Here is a 22,742-nt window from a genome sequence, read left to right as displayed (position 1 = left end):
CATGCCCACAGAGAGCCTGGAGGCCCTTAAGGACACCAGACAGGACTTTTCAGTATCTTACCGAGACCAGCTGATTTATTCTATGATCCCAGCTGACTTTGTGAGGATGAAGAAGATGGAGAGCAGAAAAGCAAGCCCTTCCTGTGCATGGCTCCACCTCCCTTGTTCATTTGCTCTGACCAAAGCTGCTTGCATGTATATACCGTGGTATCCTTATTTTTAATATATAAGTTTTTTATAAAGGGAGAAGGTTCAGCCCCTGTATTTAAAGCCTCTGACTGCTGTTAAAGCATGGTCCCCTGTGGCCTGTGATTCTCCCCACCCCCAAGTCTGGCTGTGCAGTGGTATTTATGTATTCATTTGCCTAATTACACAGGAGATACAAGAATGCCCAAGGCTGTGGACATCTGCCCTCCGTCCTGCAAATACAGGTGTTCCTGTGTGCTCCATCCTTCCTTTCCATTGACCTGGCATATTAAAATGATCTAATAAACCAAGGTCTGTGAGTTTCCTGTGTTGCCCCAAGCACCCTGTTCATGGTTCACTCTCCAGTGAGTGTGGGGATGAAGCAGATAAGTGGTAGGCATGGAGAAAGTCCTTGAATGTATGGAACAGCCGAGAATTTAGTCAGAGAGGAGTTCATGTCAGCCTTTCCCCACTCAGTGGGATCCACACACAGCAAGGCCATTGGCCCTCCTGCTTAAAGCCACAGAACCTGTAGACTGAGCCCCAGACTGTCTGAAGATGTTCAAAAGCACCCACTGAGCACCTGTCCTGGGTGAGCACTGGAGACTCTGAGATTGGCCAGACATTGTCTTTGCTCCCACCTTACCTCAAGGAGAAAGGTGCTGTAGGCTAGAAGGTGTTTTAGATATTGGATAGAAGCAGTCCCTCAGGGCCAAATATGTGCCTTGGCTAATGTCACCCACCAATCTTGCAAGCCCTCCAGCGGCTCACTTGGAGGGGGTACACCTGAGTGGCAGGCCGACACTTAAAGAAAGGGAAACTAGGCGGATGAGAGAGAAATGAAGCCAAGACAGTGTTCTGATCAAGGTTCAAATGTTTAATGGCAAATGCATTTATAAAGGGGGGTGTGTTAGGCCCATTCCCGCCAATTCATCCTTAGAGCCTGGAACCAAGTGCAGGCGAGGACGTGCAGGATAGGGCATAGTCTCCGAATAGCTCAGGGGCCTCTCCGCAGGTAGCAGTTTCTTGAAGAGGAACAGTGAGTGGCTGAACAATTGAGTGATCTAGGGAGGAAGGCTCCACCCTAGGTAATCTCCTTAGTGGCAACAAGGTCAAGGTCTGGCTCAGTCAGCTTCAGGCTGAGGGAAGGTTACACAGCAAGTTCAGGATCACTTATTCAAATAATGGGGAATAAGAGGATGGATGGATGTGTCTGCCCAGTTATGAAGACTTCTCTCTCTCTCTCTCTCTCTCTCTCTCTCTCTCTCTCTCTCTCTCTCTCTCTCTCTCTGTGTGTGTGTGTGTGTGTGTGTGTGTGTGTGTCTGTGTGTGTCTGTGTGTGTGTCTCTCTCTCTCACTGCCACCATGTGATTCCTGAGATTGTAACCAGGACCTTAGGTGCTCTTAATAACTGTGCCATCTCTCCAGCCTTGGGAGTCATCTCAAATGGAGAGCTCAACGACACACAAGATGTGAGAGTACAGTGAGGGGCAGAAATAAGAGCACAGAAAGGGGCGGCTGAGGCAGGAAAGTCATGAGTTCTAGGACAACCTGGACTCCATAGCAGAAATTAATGTCAGGACCAAAGGACAAAGAAAACTCTATTGTGCTCAGGGCTGCATGGAAAAGGAATGGAGGTCAGAGAGCCACAGTCCAGAGATGCAATTATACTGCACAAGTACTTAGAACTGACTGTTCCCTATGTTTGTCCCCAGCCATGAAAGGCAGCTCTGTTAACAACAGTGTTCATATTCAAGGTGTGGTTGATCCATTATTCCTGCACTAGCTGTCAGAGCGTGGCAGCTAAGGCCTAGACTATACATGGCTTCCATTCAGAGTTTCAGCTGATACCTGCTAGTGGAGATGAAAGACCCACAACATGAGGACTCCCCCACGTTCTGACTCAGGAGAGGCGACACCCCAAAATCACCCACAAGAAATGGTCTTGCTGCAAACTGTAAGAGGATTTTTATTCAAGAGTGCTCTCTGGCCCAAGGTCATACACCACACAGGGGTAGAGGACCGTGGCGCGCCAAGTAGCTGGGTAAGGGGGTATTTAAAGGAAGAAACCGCAACTCAAGAAAGTGGGGAGGGCATTGTTGGAAAATACCAAAGAAACCAGTTAAGAGTCACAAGGAAGTGCAAAGTCACAAGTGTCACAAGGAATACCTGGTAATTGTTCAGGTTATCTCTTAAGACAGTTTCTAAGAGCCCCTAACAATAGCACATTCTTTGAATTAACACTATTTGAACACAGGAAGCAGAAGGGTGGAGGAATGTTGCTGTTTTATGATTAGCATACCTTGGAGCATTGAGTCACAAAGGTCACATTCCCAAGCCTGGGCCTAAAGGCCTAGAATTTTGTTATTACGTTTTACTTTTTCAGAGATCTCCCAGGCCCAGAAAGACAGACATGGCAGATAGTCCTGAGGTAGCCTCCAAGTTCTGAATGGAACCCTGCTCAGCTCACTGTGTGACCTGGAGGAGAGATGCCCAGTCTGACCTGGAATGTTCATACAGGTTGCCTGAAGCTGGTAAGGGGAGTTATGGAGCTTAGGTTGCAAGGAGGGCCATCAGGGGAAGAACAAGAAGCATAAAGTAGAGGTAAGATGATCAGTGGGAAGGGAGGGGAAGGAAGGGGAGGGAAAGGGGAGGGAAGGGGAGGGTAAGGGGAGGAAGAGGGGAGGGGAAGGAGAGGGGAGGGAGAGGGGAGGGGATGAGAGGATGGGGGAGGAGAGACAACTGTCTGGGCCTTGCTTATTTGTTAACAAACTATGAGATGAGCCAGGGTTCAGGTCAGTTAGAGGTCAGAGGTAGAAAGGAAGGAGACTAGATTGACATCAGAGCTTTCTCCCTCAGCCACACATACAGGACTGGCAAATGCTCACTAGAGCATTCTTTGTCCTAAGAACTGAACATCAATCCTGAGAGACGCAGTCAAGCAATTTTCGAATATGGAATGCAGTATGCAGAATGTGTGATACACAGACATAGGTATATACATTCACAAGACTAAGATATATCTAAATAGCCACATGAAAAAGCTTGGCATGCTTCTGTATATAAGAATCAGGCACCAGGCAGTGGTGGAACATGGCTTTGACCCAACAGGAGGCAGCAATAGCTGAATCTCTGAGTTTGAGGCCAGCCTGGTGGACAGAGTGAGTTCCCAAACAGACAAGGCTACCCAGAGAAACCCTATCTCAAATAAATAAATAAATAAATAAATAAATAAATAAATAAGTAAATAAATAAATAAATAAATAAATAAATAAATAAATAAATAAATAAGGCAACCTCCTTAGGGGTCTTCAAGGGTTCCAACCTCAAGCTATGGGTTACTTCTAAGATCTGGTGATAAAACAGGCCCCTGAGTTGGTCTCTATCAACTTATTGCCCACTCATTATGAGGAGGGAGGCTACCTGCCAGTGTTAGTAGCCCTATAAAGAGGCCCAGGTAGCAACAGCCCACAAGAACCAGGGCCTGCCAGGTGCCACCTGAAAACACACAGAGAGAAAGCTGCCCTGGCCACAGCCCAGATTTTGAACCAGCCAAACTACTGCTGCGTTCCTGAGTGACAGGAATACTGGGAGAGCAAACACTAAGAGTTTAAGGGTAACCTTGGGAGGAGGTCCACTGTCTGAAGGCACACTGGTGGTGACCCGTGGGGAATGTGACTGCTTCCTGAGAAGTTCTGGGCTGCTGACAGTCACTAAGAGCTCTTCAACAGTAGCAGACAACATTTAAAACAAAAAGAAAACAGGCTGGAGAGATGGCTCAGTGATTCAGAGCACTGGCTGCTCTTGCAGACAACCCCATTTGGTTCCCAGCACTCACACAGCATCTCACAACTGTCAGTTTCTCCAGTGACTCCCTCTTCTGGTTTTCAGTGGTACTGCACTCATGTGGCACACCTACGTACATGGGGACCAATGCTTATACACATAAAATTAAACAACCCCTTAAAAAAAAAAAGCAGAAGCCAGGCACGGTGGCATATACCTTTAATCCCAGCACACAAAGGTACAGCCTGATCTACAGCCTGTATCTACATAGCGAGTTCTAGGACAGCCAAAGTTACATTATAGAGAGACCTGGTCTGTGTTGAGAGAGAGAGAGAGAGAGAGAGAGAGAGAGAGAGAGAGAGAGAGAGAGAGAGAGAGAGAGAGAGAGAGAGAGGAGAGGGGAGAGGGGAGAGGGGAGAAGAGGGAACATTGGGCTGAAGTAAAGAAATGGCCCACTCATCCCATCCTATTTCCCACCATGCCAACTGCTGATCTCCAACACAGACTGGCCAGCAAGTAATGGAGGGAGAATCAGTCCCAAGAGTTTCTCAAGACACACTGAGATAGGTGCTCAGTGCTCTCACCTTCTGTCTGTCTGTCTGTCTGTCTGTCTGTCTGTCTGTCTGTCTGTCTGTCTCTCTCACACACACATACACACACACACACACACACACACACACACACTCAAGCCCATCTCACTGCCTCCTCTGCCCACTCGCCAACTCCAGAGTTGTTAGTGAGGTGGGCCTGCCTGTTTGAGAGGTGGGATCAGTAGAGGAAACACAACAATTGACTGTCTATGGGTTTTGTATGAGAAAAGAGAAACATTTGGTCTCAGAAAGGATGGCATTGTTAGGAGTACCGGGTGGAATGGGCTCCCATCCTGGCAGGGACTATGAGGAAGTCACCTCCCTCAGGGTGAGGAGAGGGCCCTTAGGGAGCTCACCTGGGACTGCAGTTGTCCCTCTGCTGTGTGCTCTGAGGCCAGGTTGGAACCTAGGAGTCTAACCCACAGTTCACCTGCTTTAAAAGGTCTCTGATTTGTATGGGATATCTTTTCTCTCAGCAAAATATAGACCTAATACATCAATGTAAGTTAAACCTTCTCTTTAACAAGGGAGGGACTTAGAAGGGCCACGCTGTTCCTGCACTTCTACTCCATCCCAGACACCCTTGCCCCATTTTGGTCCTCAGAGCCAGACCTTTAATGAGTCCCATGTAGAAGGGTCTGTAGCAGTGACATTACAGAAGACTATCCTATGGGACAATTGTTTCCTCTTTGTGTTTCCTCATGAGCTTTAAATAGACGGCCAGTCACAGTGAGACTCTCCCTGCCACCAAGACTGTGCTGTTCCCTGTCCCCAGTAGACAGACTGGTGAATCACACAGAACCATGAAGATTGTCCCCTTGGCCAGCATCTCTATGCCTCCTACTCGCCCCTGTAGCTTAGGGTTTCATCAGTATCAAGACTGTGTCTTAATGAATAGACTCCCCAAAGCAGTTTATCAATTAGTTTAAAATTGCACCTGACCCACCCCCACACACCTTGTGAGCTTGGGATGAGGCCACTTCTCCAGAAAGAGCATTGGCTGCCCTCCCATGTCTGTCTCCTCTGCTGGCCAGCGACTTGTCAAAGGGTAGAGGGAAACAGCATCTAAAGTTAGGAAGAAGAAATGCCTTTCGTGTCACTGAACTGCATTCTTTCTATATATTTGTTTTCAAAGCAACAAACCAAATGTTTTAAAACAGAAAACAGAATTGATGTGAAGCAATTTCATCACCTGTCTTCCACAGTGCAATTGGTGCCTCCATATTAAGTCCTGAGTGTCCTTCCTTCCTCCTTTTGGGGCCTCTGTTGGACACGGTTTTATCTTTTGAGCTACTCACTTGCAGCTGAGAAAGAACCTTTCTTCCGTAGTAACAATACCCAGAAGTGGGAAATCCAAGACAGCAACATGTCCTTATTGCCATCATCAGAAAATATTCAGGACCCCTTCAACCGCACAAAGTGGCACAGACCTAGGAAATTCCCAGCTCCCGCTTTCTCCACAGAGCGAGCTCAGTGACATTTTTCAAGTGAGGAGGCAGGAGAGGAGGTGCTGTCAGTCTAGACTAAACTGATGAATAGGCTTTCTCAGCACACCCATGGCAGCATGTGTGGACACTGACATGTGGGGCTGCTTCTTGACTTTGCCCCAGAAGACACAAGCCCCACAGAGCCTCACCCAAGAGCCTGAGTACAACTAAGTATTAACTAACTCTCTTACTTACTCACAGATACAGCTGGGTCATGGGCAGAACAGACATGCTCATGGGAATTCAGAAGGGAAAACTGTTAGCAATGAGATGGGTCCTATCCTTTCTGCGGGAGATGGTTACAATATTCAGGCAAGGCAACCTCTGAAGAACAAAATTGTCATGCTTATGCAGCAAGGAGAGACCTGGCCCTGATAGAATGAAAGAGGATGTTTTAAGTAAGAGAGAGACAGAGAAGATAATAAAGAGACCTGTAGATGGGTATGAACAGGAACACTAGCAGCAGATACATCTTCCACCAACTGATACATCTTCCAGCAGCAGATAAATCTTCCAGCAACTGATACATCTTCCAGCTCAGATACATCTTCCAGCAACTGATACATCTTCCAGCAGCAGATACATCTTCCAGCAGCCAGGGATTTCAGAAAGAGGTGAGGGCAAAGAACAAGAACCCGTGCCTATGGTTCCTGAGGTACAGGCATCCTTGGGGCTTTTGAGGCTGACTCTCAGAAACCTTGTGTCACCAACCCAGGTGGAGATGGAAGTTGTTGGGTAGAAATTTAGAAGTCCTCATTTGCAATAGTATTGTCTGCCTTCCCACCATCCCTCAGAAGCCCAAGAAAGTACTTCAGGCTCCAGCTTAGCAAGGCTTAAGCAATTGCTACTAATATGAAGAGGTTTATTTTTAAAGCAAAATTTCCCTTGTAGCTACAAAACTCAATCATATTTGGGCTGGCATGTAGCGAAGTTGGTCAAGGGCTTGCCTAACTTTCATGACACTCTGGGTCGGGTACTCAGTGCTACATAAAACTAGGCATGGTTGCACACATCTATAGTTCCAGAACTCAGAGGTGGAGACAGGAGGATCATAAATTTAAGGTCATCGTCATCCTCTGAACAGCAAGCATGAAGTTTGGGTCCACTTTGGGCTATATACAGCCTATCCTGGAAATAAACAAACAAAGAAATGACACTTGTAAAATTTCAAGTAAGCCAGGCAGTAGTGGTGCACACCTTTAATCCCAGCACTTGGGAGGTGGATTTCTGAGTTGGAGGCGAGCCTGGTCTTCAGAGTAAGTTCCAGGATAGCCAGGGCTACACAGAGAAACCCTGTCTCACCCCCCCCTCAATTCTCAAGATGGTTCCAGCTCCCTCAAGAGCCTCCCATTGCCTTTTAATAATCATATACCTTTCTCTCTCTCTCTCTCTCTCTCTCTCTCTCTCTCTCTCTCTCTCTCTCTCTCTCTCTCTCTTCCTCTCTTCCTTTTTGGGATATTTTTTCACTCCATAGAATTCCCTAGAGACTCTTTATGGCTAAGCTGCATTCCACAGCACCAGTGCATGGCAGCTGGGTTACCAAGTCACTATTGAAGGACATCTGGACAGCCCTTATGGCCATTACACACAATCATTGTGAACACTTACAAAAAGGTGTATCTGTGAACATGAGTTTCCATGTCTGTGGGATAACTGCCCGGGAGCATAATGGTTGGACTTCACAGCAATTGTATGCTCAGCTCAATTGTTTGTTTTAAAATTTTATTCATTTACTTCTTTCATAGGTAGAGTGTATGAATGTGGAGGTCAGAAGACAAATTGAAGGAGTCAGTTTTGCTACATTGATCCTGGGTTTTAGCCTCAGGTTATCAAGCACCATACCCACTTAGCCATCTTACCAGCCTGTGTGCTGTTGGGCATTGGGCTATACACTGACAGTCTGGTCTCCAGTCAAGCTGAGGTGTAACCCCGGGACCCAGTGGTGATAATTGACTTACATGGGACAGAAGTTCTCTCATGTCTCCTGGAACTCTGGCTCCTGTCAAAGTTACCGCCCCCACAGCCCTCAAAAGAGAATCATGGCTTTAGTCAAATAGCCAATGCCCCAAGTTTCTGACCTTCAGGTTAAACTCCTCCCCAGTTACCTAGCAACAGTAAAGATAACAGCATACCATAAGAGGGGCTGTTTGGCCCCTCCTCATTCTCTTGCTCTCTTGCTCTTACTCCCCTTACACTTACTCTCCCCTCTCCTCTCCTCTCCTCTCCTCTCCTCTCCTCTCCTCTCCTCTCCTCTCCTCTCCTCTCCTCTCCTCTCCTCTCCTCTCCTCTCCTCTCCTCTCCTCTCCTCTCCTCTCCTCTCTCTCTCTAACCTCTTACTCACTCCCTCTTACTCTAGACTTTCTTCTCTCTCTTCTTTTCCCCTTTCTCTCCTCTTGGCCATGGCTGGTCTCTCTCTCTTTCTACCTTTTCTCATTCTCCCTGCCTTTTGATAATAAAGCTCTAAAACCATAGACTGTCTCTGTTCATCTAGGCCTGCTGTGCTTACTCTCACCTGCATTTGAACCTCTCTCCATCAGCCCTCACTCCCATAAACCCAGTGCTACAGGGTGTCGTCCCGGGGCCCCAGGTAAGGGGCTGTCCCTTTTCCACCACCACCACCACCAACCCCCCTTCCAGTGGGGTCAGTGGCTTAGATGCCCACCCGGGTCTGGGTGAAAAGCGTCTGGCAGCCCTCATGAGTCTGCATGCCCAGAGCATAGGAGGAACTCTGGCCGGACATGTGCTATCCTCCCTTCTCCCTCCTTCCCTTGCCCCCCTTTAGTACCAGCAGTGTGCTATGTTTTGTTTCTTACAAAACAGCTGAACTGTTTTCTAGGAAGGTGTATTAGGAGACCTGAACAGATAGCGAACCTATACAGAGATATAAAAGGGGGATTTATTAGAGTGTCTTCCAGGCTGTGGTCTAGTTAGTCCAACAATGGCTGTCTACCAGTCCAGGAATCTAGTAGTTTTTCAGTTCATGACGATGGGCATCTCAGCTGGTCTTCAGTAGACTCTGGAATCCTGAAGACATAGACTCCAATGCCAGTGAATAAATGAGCTTGCCAGTGAGAGCAAGGGCAAGCAGACAACGAGCAAAAGAGCTTCCCTTTTCCATGTTCTTTCTATAGGCTGCCATGGGAAAGTGTAGCCAGATAAAAGGTGGACCTTCTCATCTCAGAGGATCTAGATTACAAGCTGGTCTTCCCACCTTGGAAAACCTGGATTAAAAATGAGACTTCCCACTTCAAAAGAAAAAAGTTCTCACAGGTGTTCCCAGCAGCTTGGGTTTTACTTCATTCCAGATGAAGTCAAGTTGACAACCAAAAGCTGCTGTTACAGGTGGCTGGGACATTGTATATCCACACCCACAATTTATGAGAAATTCAGTCACTGTGAACCTTTGCCAGTGTTTGGTGTGTCACTGTTTTTATTTTAACCATTTTGCAATGATAGTTCACTATAGGGTTTATTTGATTAAAAACAAAGAGAAGGGGCTAGAGAGATGACTCAGTGGTTAACAGCATTTGATGCTCTTCCAGAGGACAGGAGTTCAGTTCCCAACACCTCCATCAGGCAGCTCCCAACCAAGTGTAAGGCCAGCTCCAGGAAACCAATTGCCTCTTTACCTTCCTTGTGCACTGCACTCAATTGCGTGCATTTGTGTGTGTGTGTGTGTGTGTGCGCACACACACACACACACACACAAATCTCTACATAATTAAATAACAAAGAAAATTTAGATAAAACATTCACTGATGTAAAATGTCCAGGGAAACAGTTTTTATGCATTCATGCAAGAGGTGTACAGTGCATGTGTGTCTGCTGCCTGTGGAGGTCAGAAGACAGCATAATCCCCACCCCCCCCTCATCTGGAACTGGAGTTACCATGGTTGTGAGCAGGTGCTGGGAATCAAATCTAGGTCCTCCGCAAGAAAAACAAGGACTTTCATTGATCCATCTCTCTTGTCCTGGAGAACTTGTTGGTTTTTGTATGTTTGTCTGGATTTTTTGTTGTAATTTTTGTGTTTGTCTTTTGGTTGTGTGTGTGGTTAGTTGGTTGGATTTTGGTTTTTCAAGACAGGGTTTTTCTGTGTAGCCCTGGCTGTCTTGAAACTCGCTCTGTAGACCAGGCTGGTCGTGAACTCAGAGATCTGTCTGCCTCTTCCCCACAGTCCAAGTACTGGGAATAAAGGTGAGAGGGCCGCCACCACCATCACCACAGCCTGGCTGAAAAAGCTTGTCTTTTATCTGCATGCTCTGGTGCATTCTTTAGTTTTCTTAGTTTATTTAGTTTTCTTTAGGTTCTTTCGTTTTCAGGTTAGACTTAACTTTCTGTCTTTAGGGTCCAGTCCCCTGAGTTGCCGGGAGTAAAGCCCTGCCAATGCAAGACATTTCTCAGTTGATTCGTGATAAAAATAAACCATCTCTGTTCATCTGCTCCCCACCTCGAGTCATTGCTGATCTCCCTGACACCCACACAGTCATGTGTGGATCCACAGAGGATAACCTCCCTCCAGTATTAACTGAACACAGCTCTTCATGGTCCCCAAATGCCAATAAAAGCAACATCTAACTCACTGAACTACTTTGCTTCCTATTGCTGCGTTAAACGCTATGATCAGAAGCAACTTGGGGAGGAATGATTTCATTTCATTTGGCAGCTCACAGTCTATTATGAAGGAAAAGAAGGCAGAAACTCAAACAGGGCAGGGACCAAGAGGCAGTAACTGAAGCAGAGACCATGGAGGAGGGCTGCTTATGGTCTTGTTCCTCACAATGTGCTCGGCTTGCTTTTTTATTTTTATTTTTTTGACTTATTTATTTTTAGCTCTGTATGTATTTATTTATTTACTTATTGCTTGTCTGCATAAGATGTACATACTATGTCCAAAGCAGCCACGAGAGGGCTCCAGATCCCCTGAAACTGGAACAACAAATGGTTGTGAGCCACCATGTGAATTCTGGAAGTTGAAACCAGGTCCTCTAGAGGAGCAGCCAGTGTTAACCACTGAGCCATCTCTCCATCTCCTCAGATAGCATTATTTATAGAAGCCAGGCCCACTAATCACAGTGGCTGGGCTTTCCCACACATCAACCATTAATCAATACAATATCTCACAGACTTGCCTACAGGCCATCTGATAGAGGCATTTTCTTAATTCAAGTTCTCGCTTCTTAGATGACTCTAACTCATGTTAAGCTGACAAAACCACTAACCAGCACACCCTCTATCAAAGAGCTAAGAGAATCCGTCTTGTTTTACAGGTGAGCAAGCTGGAACCCTTACAGGGTTTTGCAACTCACCACAGACTAAATATCGATGGATGTCAGAATCCCAGAATGTGTGTCTGTTGTACAGCTGACGTCTTCTATCTGTCCAGTTGTCTATCCGGTCTATCTGGCCACCCTTTCTAAGGTGCAAATCACAAGTTTCTTTCAGGCTACAAGGACTCTCTCTGATCACTGATTTGAGTATCCAGACTGAATCTGTCTCTGCCAAACAAGGAAAAACCTTTGACTGTTCCCTGTGCCTGAGGATGTAATAAACTCTGTAAGCCGAGTCAGATCCACCTAGTGGGAAACTAAATAGCTCTCCCTGGCTCCTGTTTGGACCTGGGGCTCGGGCACAGGAATGCAAAGACAGGCCCACCCCCATGTCCCTTCTCAGGTGCTCTACCTGGCTGTCTCCTTCCCTCTAACTCAGGAGCACTGCTCCCCAGTCCCTTACTTCTCTAATCCTCCTTCCCTAGCGAACACAGTCAACATAGATTTTCACACTAAGACACATAACTCCCAGCCCTGATGCAAGCTAAGATCAGTTAAGTAGAATGTTGAAGAATATTCATGAGACCTGGCAAGATGGCTTTAGTGGGCAAAGGAGATTATTACCGAGCTTAATTGATCCTGTGGACAAATGTGGTGGAAGGAGAGAACACACTCTAGCAAGTTGTCCACTGACCATGCACACCACCCATGTATACAAATACATAAACAAAATGTTAAAAGAAAAAAAGACATAACCGTGGGCAGGTTCCAGGTCCCAAGGTTCTGGTCCAATCCCTGCATGCTGGGAATGTTTAAATCATCTGGGTAATTCTAGTATGGCTTCAAGGATGAAAATCAACTTCACAATCTGAATGAAAAATTAAATGGTAGAGGGGGCCTAACTACTCATAAAGCATGAGGAAGGTTTTTATTGTAGCTATAAGGAAGAAAGCAGACAGAGGAAAGAGGCCAGACTGAACTTGCCGACAGACTAAACCATGTGAGGAGAGAGAGAGAGAGAGAGAGAGAGAGAGAGAGAGAGAGAGAGAGAGAGAGAGAGAGAGAGAGAGAGAATATCACTGACCAAGAGAGGTGGCCAGGGCCAAGAGAACAGCATAACCCAAATGGCTGTTATACAGGGATCAGGCTTGGGGAAGGGAATCTAAGGTCTAGCTCCCAGGAAGGAGAAGTTTATGGTAGGGGATGGGGTGAGAAGTGCTAGGAGGAGCCATAGGTACTGAGGGATGCTGGGAGAGATGGGAGGAGCCATAGGTACTGAGAGATGCTAGGAGAGCTGGGAGGAGCCATAACTACTGAGGGATGCTGGAAGGAGCCACAGGCACTAAACAACACTCCTCCCTGTTTTCCTAGAGACCCTAAGTCTATTCTTGGATGGTGTGCTCATGTCTTCCCCCTGAGCATGGGGGCCTGGACTCTGGAAGGTAGATTCTGCTGTCAAGGGAGGCAGTAGGGCTAGTGACAAGCTTTCTTCTGCTCTATAAAGTAGAAGTTTCTGTACCTGTATCTGTCTGCCACTGATTCTTCCTTTAAGCAAAAACCCTTCTGGTTTTTAGAAACTGAAATCCCAGAACTACGGTCGCAGCCACCTTGTACAGTGCCTAGGTCCTGGCCCTGGTCCTGAACTGGGATTTTATTGTGAAAAGGAGGCAAGAATGCTCCCTGGGGTGGCAGACATCAGCAGAAAGATCTAACTACCCCCCTTTACCATCAGAGAATGTTCAGAAGCCACAGCTGGGCAGCAGGGTCCTGAGAGGACAAACACCTCTGTACACAGTGGACACGTGGTTCTGGCTGTGTAGTGCCTGACCTAGTCTGGGCCCCTCTGGAGATCTGGGAGTCACCCAGATCTCACAAATAAACTCCCATACTACTTCCATTAGCCAAAAAGGATGCTGCTTCCTTGGAACAGAGAGCCCGTTGGCTGTGAAGTCAGAGGAAGCAGCAAAATAACAAAGCAAAACAAAACACTTGTCCTTCATGGGACCAGCCAGTCTGAAGAGCATGCTCAGATCTAGGGAGGGTTCTGGGTGTTCTTCAAGACATCTCCTGGCCTGTAGACATGTCAGTCTTCAGAAGGCAGAGAGGCAGCAATGTGCCTGAAGTTGGGTCTCCTGGAATGCAGCTCCTTGGGCCTGGCCCCAGGCCACAGCATCACAGAACTGGAGTGTGGCTCCTGGATTCCTAAACCTCTCCTGCAGCAATTCCTTTGGGAGCTGAAGCTTGAGAGCCCTGGTCTTAGCCTTCAATGCAAGCCTGGAGCAACCTTTAAGAAGGCAGGGCTCTCCTAATGAAAAGAGACTGAAGTCTCCCAACATAAGAACCTTCATTTTTCAATGAGAAAACTGAAGCTGGATAGCCAAGTGGTTTATTCAAGAGCCATTGATTTGTGAGGATGGGAGTGGAGACCATAGGATACTAGAAGACAGGAGCATTGTTCTGACAAGAGGGAGCCCACAGCAATCACTCTAGATTGCACCCCAATAGAAAAGCACAGAGTTCATTGTGTAGATAGGGCAGGTTGGAGATGCAAACTCTGTTGAAGCTATCACATTGGAAAGCAGGAAGAAACTGTGACTGTCATGGCAAGACCAAGGTTGTTCTAAAGACACACTTGTGCCCTCCCTTCAGCTTTCTGAGGACCGTGACAATGGACCCCAAAGAACTGGAATTTTCACCAGGAATTTCAAGCTGACATAGGGAAAGTGCTGGGACCCTGACAGTAGCCAGAACAGGAGTCTGTCTCTTGTGCTGCTAGCCTGCAGGACAAATATGGGGAAGGGTTGTGTGCTGAGAAGAGACAAGGATGGGTCGACCACGGGCTGAATCTTGACCACGACTGCCAAACCTAAACACATCTGTAGTGAGGAGCAGAGAGAGATGGATCCTAGTGCTCAGTTGCTTTCTCCATTTTATTCAGCCCAGGATCCCAACCTGCAGAAGGGTGCTATCAACACTTAGGGTGAGTCTTTCCTTTTATATGGTGCTACCTATAAATTCCCCTGCAGATGTGTCCACAGGTTTATCATCTAGATAATTCTAGATTCCATCAAGTTGACAATCATTATCCACTGTCTCAGAGCCATCAGTGAGTAGGTGGTGATCCTCGTGAGTGGGAGCACTGGATGTGGAGTCAAGAGACCTTCTTCTTGCAATGGCCTTGCTGGTAGGCACACTTGTGGGAAACAGCCAGACTCTGCTGTCCTTCTTGCTTAGCCCTGGGTTCCAGCACCATATAAAATGGGTTTGGAGGTACATGCCTGTGATGCTAGTACTTGCAAGCAGTTTCTTATTGTTTATTTTTCAAGACAAGGTTTCTCTATGTAGCGCTGGCTATCCTGGAACTCACTCTGTAGACCAGGCTGGCCTTCAAATCAGAGATTCAGCTGACTCTGCCTCCTGAGTGTTGGGATTAAAGTCCTGCACCATCACTGTCCAGCTCAAGATTATCTTTATGTCAGACCAGCCTGGGATGCATAAGACTCTGTCGCAAAAGACAACAAACAAACACAAAAGCCCCAGTGTCTCCCATAACAGTAGTTAGTTTAAGATGACTGTACCATTCATCAGTGTCTTCTTCACATCCTGGAGCTATTGTAAAAAAAAAAAAGTAAAAGAATGTTAACTTGGAGACTCACATGGTAATGTATCATCTTAGCATTCTAGACGCTAAGGGCCGAGATCAATGTGCTGAAGGGGTTGATTCATGTGAGGTCATGTACTGGCTGGTTTTGTGTTCTCAACTTGGCTAGGGTTATCACAGAGAAAGGAGCTTCAGTTGGGAAAGTGCCTCCATGAGATCCAGCTGTGGGGAATTTTCTCAGTTGGTGATAAAGTTGGGAGAGCCCATTTTGGGTGGTGCCATCCCTGGTCTGGTGGTCTTGGGTTCTATAAGAAATGAAGCAGAGCAAGCCAGGGAAGAAAGCCAGTAAGAACCACCCCTCCATGGCCTCTGCATCAACTCTTGCTTCCTGACCTGCTTGAGTTCCAGTCCTAACTTCCTTGGTGATTAACAGCAATGTGGAAGTATAACCTGAATAAACCCTGAACTCCTCAACTTGCTTCTTGGTCATGATGTTTTGTGCAGGAATAGAAACACTAACTAAGACAAGCCTGGAGGTGAACTTTGCCCAAGCCTCTCTTTGGCTTGTGTTTAGCCATCTTCCTGTGTCTTCCTTCTTCTATCCCTATTTGCTTCTGTGTCCAAATTGCCTTTCCTATGAAACAAGTGGAGCAGGCTGAAGTGATGACATGGTGGACAGAGTGCTTGGTGTGGGAGCTTGAGATCCGGGATTCTTTACTTAGGACCAGCATAAGAAGCAAGGAGTGGCCCTGAAAGCCCAGCACTGTGGTGGGTGGAGACAGGAGGATCACTAGGAGCACTGGCCACCAGCCTAACATCAACTTCAGTGAGATAACCCCCGCCTCATACATTAAAAACTATTTTTTAGAAGTCCTTGATTGAAATGGCATTTAAACAAAACTCAAAATGAAAAAGAAGAAAGGCAAATTTTTCTTCTCAGAAAGACACGGATACTATTAGGACAGACACACAGTGCTCACTTCAGCCAAGACCTTATTTCTAAATAAGGCCACACACTGAGGCACTAGGGCCAACTTCTTCATAGCTCTTCTCTGGGGAATACAGGATGTTAAATGATTTCTGGGTATAAGCACAGAGTGCATGCCGGGAGCCCAGGATTACAGTGACAAGCCTAGGTTCTAAGTTTCAGCTCTGTACTGTTTGAACAAGCTGCTGACATGGGGAACCGGGACCTGCACTCACTGGTTGTTGGTCACTGTCTTCTGAGTTGAAGGTTTCCTAGAATTTGGGTAGGAGACACAGGTGGCAGGCATATATCCAACTATCTATCTATCTATCTATCTATCTATCTATCTATCTATCTATCTATCTATCCATTTTGAGACAGGGTCTATATAAACCAGTCTGGCCACTATACCCTGTAGATACAGTGCTGAGGGTAGAGGTCAGGGCCTCAGGTATGCTTAGCATTCACTCCATTGAACTACATCCTGACTTCCTTTCAATAATTGATTTTATTTCTTTCTGAGACAGGTTCTCTCTATAGAACATTGACTAGCCTGGAACTCACAGATTTATTTGCCTGTCTCTGCTTCTCAAGTGCTGGGATTAAAAGCACATGCCATGATACATGGCCCAAGAATTGAATTTAAAAATTGTGAATGTTTCTATTATTATCAATAATTATCAAATGAGCTGGGCACTGGTGGCGCATGCCTTTAATAACAGCACTTGGGAGGCAGAGGCAGCCAGATTTGTGAGTTCGAAGCCAGCCTGGACTTCACCGTGAGCTCTAGGACAGCCAAGTCTACACAGAGAAGCCTGTCTTGGAAAGAGAAACCTGTCTTGGGGAAAAAAAAAGTACCAAATGAGCATCCTTTCCCTACCTCTGAGTTTTCAAGGCCATTTAAAAATTTGTTTTATTACTATTTGTGTGTTTGTTTGTTTTCTTTGTGTATGCAAGTGCACATGTGTGTATGCGTGTACTATGGTACATTGAAGTAAGAGGACAACTTTCAGAGGAGGTTCCCTCCTTCTACCATGTGAGTTCTGAGTTGGAGCTCGGGTGTCAGGTCTGTGCAGCAAGTATCTTTATCTCTGGGCATTCTCACAGGCTCTACAGGACCATTTATTTTCTTAAGGCAAAACATAGAAACATTAAGCAGGGAGAGGAGACCCAGCCTCAGAGTTCTGGTGTGACAACCATGAGAAGCAGCAGTACATGTTATCCAAGCTCAATCAGTGAATGGCCCAGCCCAGGACCATTCTCTACCTCACATAACAGGTCCCACATAACAGCGCAGTAAGCCCCATTAAGTACCCAGTAGCTTTCTATTCCAGTGTTTCAAACTCCTTCCACAATCCTTCCTAAAACACGGGGCCAACTCTTAACACTATCCTACTTCTGGTACCAACTACAGTTTCTATCTTAGTTACTTTTCTGTTAGTGTGATAAAACAGTGACCAAAAACAATGTGAGGACAGAGTGTTTATTTCAGCTTACAGTTTATGGGCCATCTGGAAGGGAAGTCAGGTCACCAACCCAAGGCAGGAACCTGATGGTTTGTGGACTGCTTCCTGGATTGCTCCCCCTGGGTTGCTCAGTTTGCTTTTTTATATCCTCCAGAATCACATCAATTGAAACCAAGCACATGCTCAATGATCTTGCTTATAGGCAGTCTGATAGAGGCATTTTTTCTGTTGAAGTTCCCTCTTCTCAAGAAGACTCTAGCTTGTGTCAAGTAGACAAAAAACAAACAGCAGACAGGGATTCTGTCACACATCTTGCAATAATAATAAATGTATAAAAATGTATTTTTAATAGAGCCATCAAGTAGTAGGGACTTAGTGAGCTGTCCTGTGGGAGCTTGGAAGGGAACACTGAGAGCAATGCAGACAATGGAGGCCTGACTTGTGGGGTTTCAGATGGATATTTGAGTATCCCTTGATGATTCTATCAGGGTAGTTTTATGATATATTTCATTTATGAATCTGTGGGTCTTGTCAATTGGAGTTGAAAAATCTGGTGTGATTAATAGGAAACCAGTACCACTAAACTGAAACTTTTGCTTTACAGGGAAAATAGAGAACTGAACAAAAGTACCTGGAACTGAGAAATTAGTGGTGATTAAGAAGAGACCATCATCATTGAGGTGAGGTTTGGGAGTGTTTCCTTAGAGTAAGCACACTTAAGCTGTTGTTCAGAGGGAGCCAAGCCCATAGGCCATGCTGGTAGCCAAACTCAGTAATGTGTCAGAGTCTCTCACATCTAGTCCAGAAGATCATGAGTGCCAGGCTCTGGGGACTGAGTTATTTGCATGGTTGGAGTTTAGCTTTGCTTTGTTCCGACTGTGGCTACACCCTGGGTCTTCCCTCATGAAATGAGAAAATATTATTATTTTTTTATTTCATAGGAGTCTACAGTTTAAAAATTCTGTATTTTTAAAAAGACTTTGGACTGAAAGTCTCAGAAAATGTAAAGATGGTTGGACTTTTAAAGTTATTCATGCTGTAATATTGACATTAATATATGAAATATTGAGGATAAACAAGGAAGGAAGAGTTCTGGCTTAATAGTAGTGTTGGTGTAACAAGTTGACAGGGGCCAAATGTTCTGATTGACATAAGCTAGAGTTATCTGGGAAGCAGCACCTCAGTTGAGATGATGCCCCCATCATATTAACTGTGGCAAGTCTGTGGGGCATTTTCTTGATTGGTGATTGATTGGAAGGCCCATCCCTAGACAGAGGGTCCTGGGTTGTATAAGAAGGCAAACTACTACCAAAGGGAGAAAGCCAGTAAGCATCATTCCTCCATGGTCTTCACTTCAGTTCTTCCCCCAAGTTCCTGCCTTGAGTTCTTACCCTGACTGGCCTTCAAGATGGAGAATAAACTGGAGATTGGATGAACCCTTTTCTCCCTAAGTTATTTTTAGTCCATGTTTTATCACAGCAATGGAAATGTAACTAAGACATTGTCTTCTTAGGTCATGACACCTTTCTGTCATTTGACACTCCAGTTGAAGACCACTTCCTTTTCCTCCCCACAAAGGACTCTCCTATGCTGACAACATCCAGAACCATCTTTACAGATACTTTCCTTTGACAAGTCTTCCTTTTAGAAAGAAAGTGCTCTGAAGATTCATGTCAAGATAATGGCCCAAGCTGCTATGATGAGTTTTCAAAAAAGGAAACTAATTGAAAACCTGCCATGGATAAATAGAACATAGATCCATCTTGTAGCTCTTAATTCAGCATTGGGGAGGATGGGCTTCCATACAGATGCCCCAAGAGACATATGACTCATCAGTAGCCAACTACATCCACAGCATTAGGCAAGCCATGACAGCTAGTTAGCATCTAGTTAGCATCTGGATACTGGTGGAGCCACACTTTGTTCCCTAGTCTGTTTCCTCATTGGAAGACAAAGGCAAAGGTATGAGACTGAAGCTGCTAATTTTCTTTTCTTCTCTCTCTCTTTTAAAGGAAAAAAATCCTTTATGTGTCTGTGTACTTTGCCTGCATGTTCGTATGTGCACCATATGTGTGCTTGGTGCCTGTGGAGGCCAAAAGAGCACATCTGATCCTCAAAGCTGAATGGCAAACAGTTGTGAGCTGCCATATGGATGTGGGAACGGAACCTGGTTCCTCTACAAGAGTAGAAAAAAAAATGTCTCCTCACTGCTAAGCCATAACTCCAGTCCTCTGTACCTGTTCTTCAACATTATCTTTCACTTCAAAAGTACACTCTCATCTGAGTCATCTGAATGTTGTCAGCATAGGAGAATTCATTGCAGGGACAAAAAGGAAGTGTTCCTCGCTGTGAGCACTCTGGAGTGTCAAATGGGGAGCCATAGCCATGACCGCTTGTGGAAAGAAGACAGTGCCATAGTTACTTTGCTATTGCCATGGTAATACACTGACCAGATGAGTAAGTGTATATTTACAGTTAAAATAAATGTCTAAGAATAGGCAGAGATGGCTGAAGAGGTGGATGGAGAGATGACTGGAGAGATGAATGGAGAGATGATTGGAGAGATGAATGGAGAGATGAATGGAGAGATGAATGGAGAGATGGATGGAGAAGGAATGGAGAGGTGGCTGGGATGATCAGTGCTCAAAGACAGCTGTCCACGTTCTTTCATCTAAGGTGATGGTTCTCAAACTGTGGGTCATGTCCCCCAATCAGATATCCTGCATATCAGATACTTGCATCAAGATTCATAATATAAGCCAGGCATGGTGACACACGTCTTTAATCCCAGCACTCAGGAGGCAGAGGCAGGCAGATTTCTTTGTTCAAGGCCACCCTGGTCTACAAAGTTAGTTCCAGGACAGCTAGGGATATACAAAGAAACCCTGTCTCCAAAAACAAAACAAAACAAAACAAAAAAACCAAAACAACAAAAAAACAAAAACAAAAAAAAAACCTGTCTCCAAAAACAACAAAAAAATTCGTAACATAGCAAAATCATAGTTAAGAACCAGCAACAAAATAATTTGATTGTGGGTGGGGGTCACCACAATGTGAGGAGCTGCATTAAAGGGTCGCAGCATTGAGAACCACCGCTCTAAGATGAAGGTGCTGCTTCTGTATAACTCTATTTACACCACAGGTTTACTGCCTGCAGATGCATAATAAAATCATGGACTTAGAGTCACAAGCACGAGGATATAAAGTGGCTCAGTGTGAGCAGAGGCCCTTGGTGAGCACCATGCTTGGCTCTCAAGAGCTGAGTGACAGTAGCCTGGGGGAACAGGCCATTTGCTAGAAGAACGAGGGCCTGTCTGCCAAAGCAGCCCAGGGGAACAGCAAGCTGTTGTCATTACATGCACTTTGCATGGATGTTTTCTTTTACTTCACAGGACTCTCGATCCATGCTACAGAACAGGAAATTGAAATCCAAGCACTTTTTTGTCTTTTTGTGGTATCAGGAAATGAACACATGGCCTCATGTGCACTATGCAAGTACACTACCCCCGAGCTATACCCTTGTGCTCATTTTTATTTATCTTGAGATAAATAAGACAAATAAGGCTCACTATGTTGCCTAGACAGGCCTTGAACTTGCAATCCTCCTGCATCAGCCTCCCGTGTAGTTGGCATAACAAGCATACCATAGACTGGAGAAATGTCCAGAATGTGAAGTTTTTGCTCCAGAGCACAGGGATATGTGGTGGGCAGGGATTCCTAGGATCTTTGGTTAATTTTAGATTTTATCCATTCCCTGGGCTCTCCTACTCTGCAGAGATGAAAGCAGACAGACCCCAGAATTTGTGCAGTGTCTCATCAATACCAATAGATTCTCCAGGCTTCATCGTTTTCTTTTTGCTTGAGATAGTAACACTCTGCAGCCAGGCTAGGCTAGTGTGGACTTCCTAGGCTGGCCTTGAACTTGTGACAATGTTTCTGCTTTAGGTTCCCAAGTGTTGAGTCTGCAGGTGCAAGTCACTGGGCCTGGCAGCCATGTCACTGCTGGCTGTTAAAGGGCCTTAGTTACCTTTCTATTACTGTGCTTATTACCATGACCAAGACAACATATAGAGGGTTGGAAGCTATGCTGGTAGAGCGAAGGGATGGCAACAAGCCACTGAGCAGCTGCTGGAAGATCACATCTTGATTTTGCAAGTAAGAGGCAGAGAAGGAACACTGGGAATGGCAGGAGTCTTCTGAAGCTTAAAGCCCACCCCCATAACACACCTCATCCAACAAATCCACACCTCCTAATCCTTCCCAAGCAGTTCCATCAACTGGAGCACCAGTATTTAAATATATGAGACTATAGGGGCCACTCTCATTCAATCCACCATACTAGGATGGACTGCAGCTATATCTTCAAATAAAGGTGATTCCAGGAGTCCCTTTCTCATCAGGATTTGTTCATTGAGATATTTGTGCCTAGGCTTCCTGGCTACTGAATAGTTTGAAAATCACACTGGTTTGCCTAAACAAATCCCCAACAAACTGCATTTCTCAAGAGGGACCCAGGGACATTAACAAAAACTGAGTCTAAGGCTGGATTATTTGCTCTTTAAGATTAGATTTAGCCAGAACAGACTGGGTAACCTGCAGTGAGTAATCTTGTTGCCCCTGGACCACTTAGCCATTGGGCCAGTAGTTCCTGAGAACAGAACTCTCCTTACAATGGCTGCATAGCTCCCAGGATCCAGACACCAGTGAGACATTCCCTTCCCCCAGGGATTTCACAGTCTGGTGGCGACAGACAAGGGACCAAGGAAAACATAAGGAAGCAAGCAATGAAAGATTCTATAGTAGGCTGGGTGAGCTTCAGAGGGCATGGACCATGGTGAGGATGAGGGGGCAAAGGCCAGGGAGGCTGGAAGAGCCAGCAAGATTCAATAGGGAAGATGCTTATGCCAAATAGAGAGCACAGATTATAGTTCTTTAGTCCTTGGATGAGATATGGAAGACTGAGGGAGTCAATGGGCATCCCCAGAACTTCAGGGCACTCTCTAGGAGATTCCTGGGATCCTGGCTCAGCCTCCATCCAGGTCATTTTGCTGGTTAGTTCCCTGCTCCCTCTATCTTCCATCCTACTGATAACAGTTTGTTCTGTAGAATGTGTCACCTCAGCTCTAAGAGGCAGATAGGGACATTCCATAGCTCTGTTGCCTTGGATGAACACAGTGCCTGGAAGGCAATGGCCTCAGTGTGTTCTGCAGTGTTGTGAACAAATGTGTAAGTAAGTGAATGAATGGGCAAGTGGGTTAGAGAATGGAAGGTGCAGTAAGCCATGCACAGATGCTTGTGTTATTATCCTGATGGTTTTAGGGAGATGAGATCACAAGTTGTCCTGGTTAGGACACCATGACTAAAAGCAACTTGGGGAGGAAAGGGTTTGTT

This window comes from Mus musculus, chromosome 12 (genome assembly GCF_000001635.26).
Source record: "Mus musculus strain C57BL/6J chromosome 12, GRCm38.p6 C57BL/6J".
NCBI lineage: Eukaryota > Metazoa > Chordata > Mammalia > Rodentia > Muridae > Mus > Mus musculus.
Note: the sequence above shows the minus strand (reverse complement) of the source record.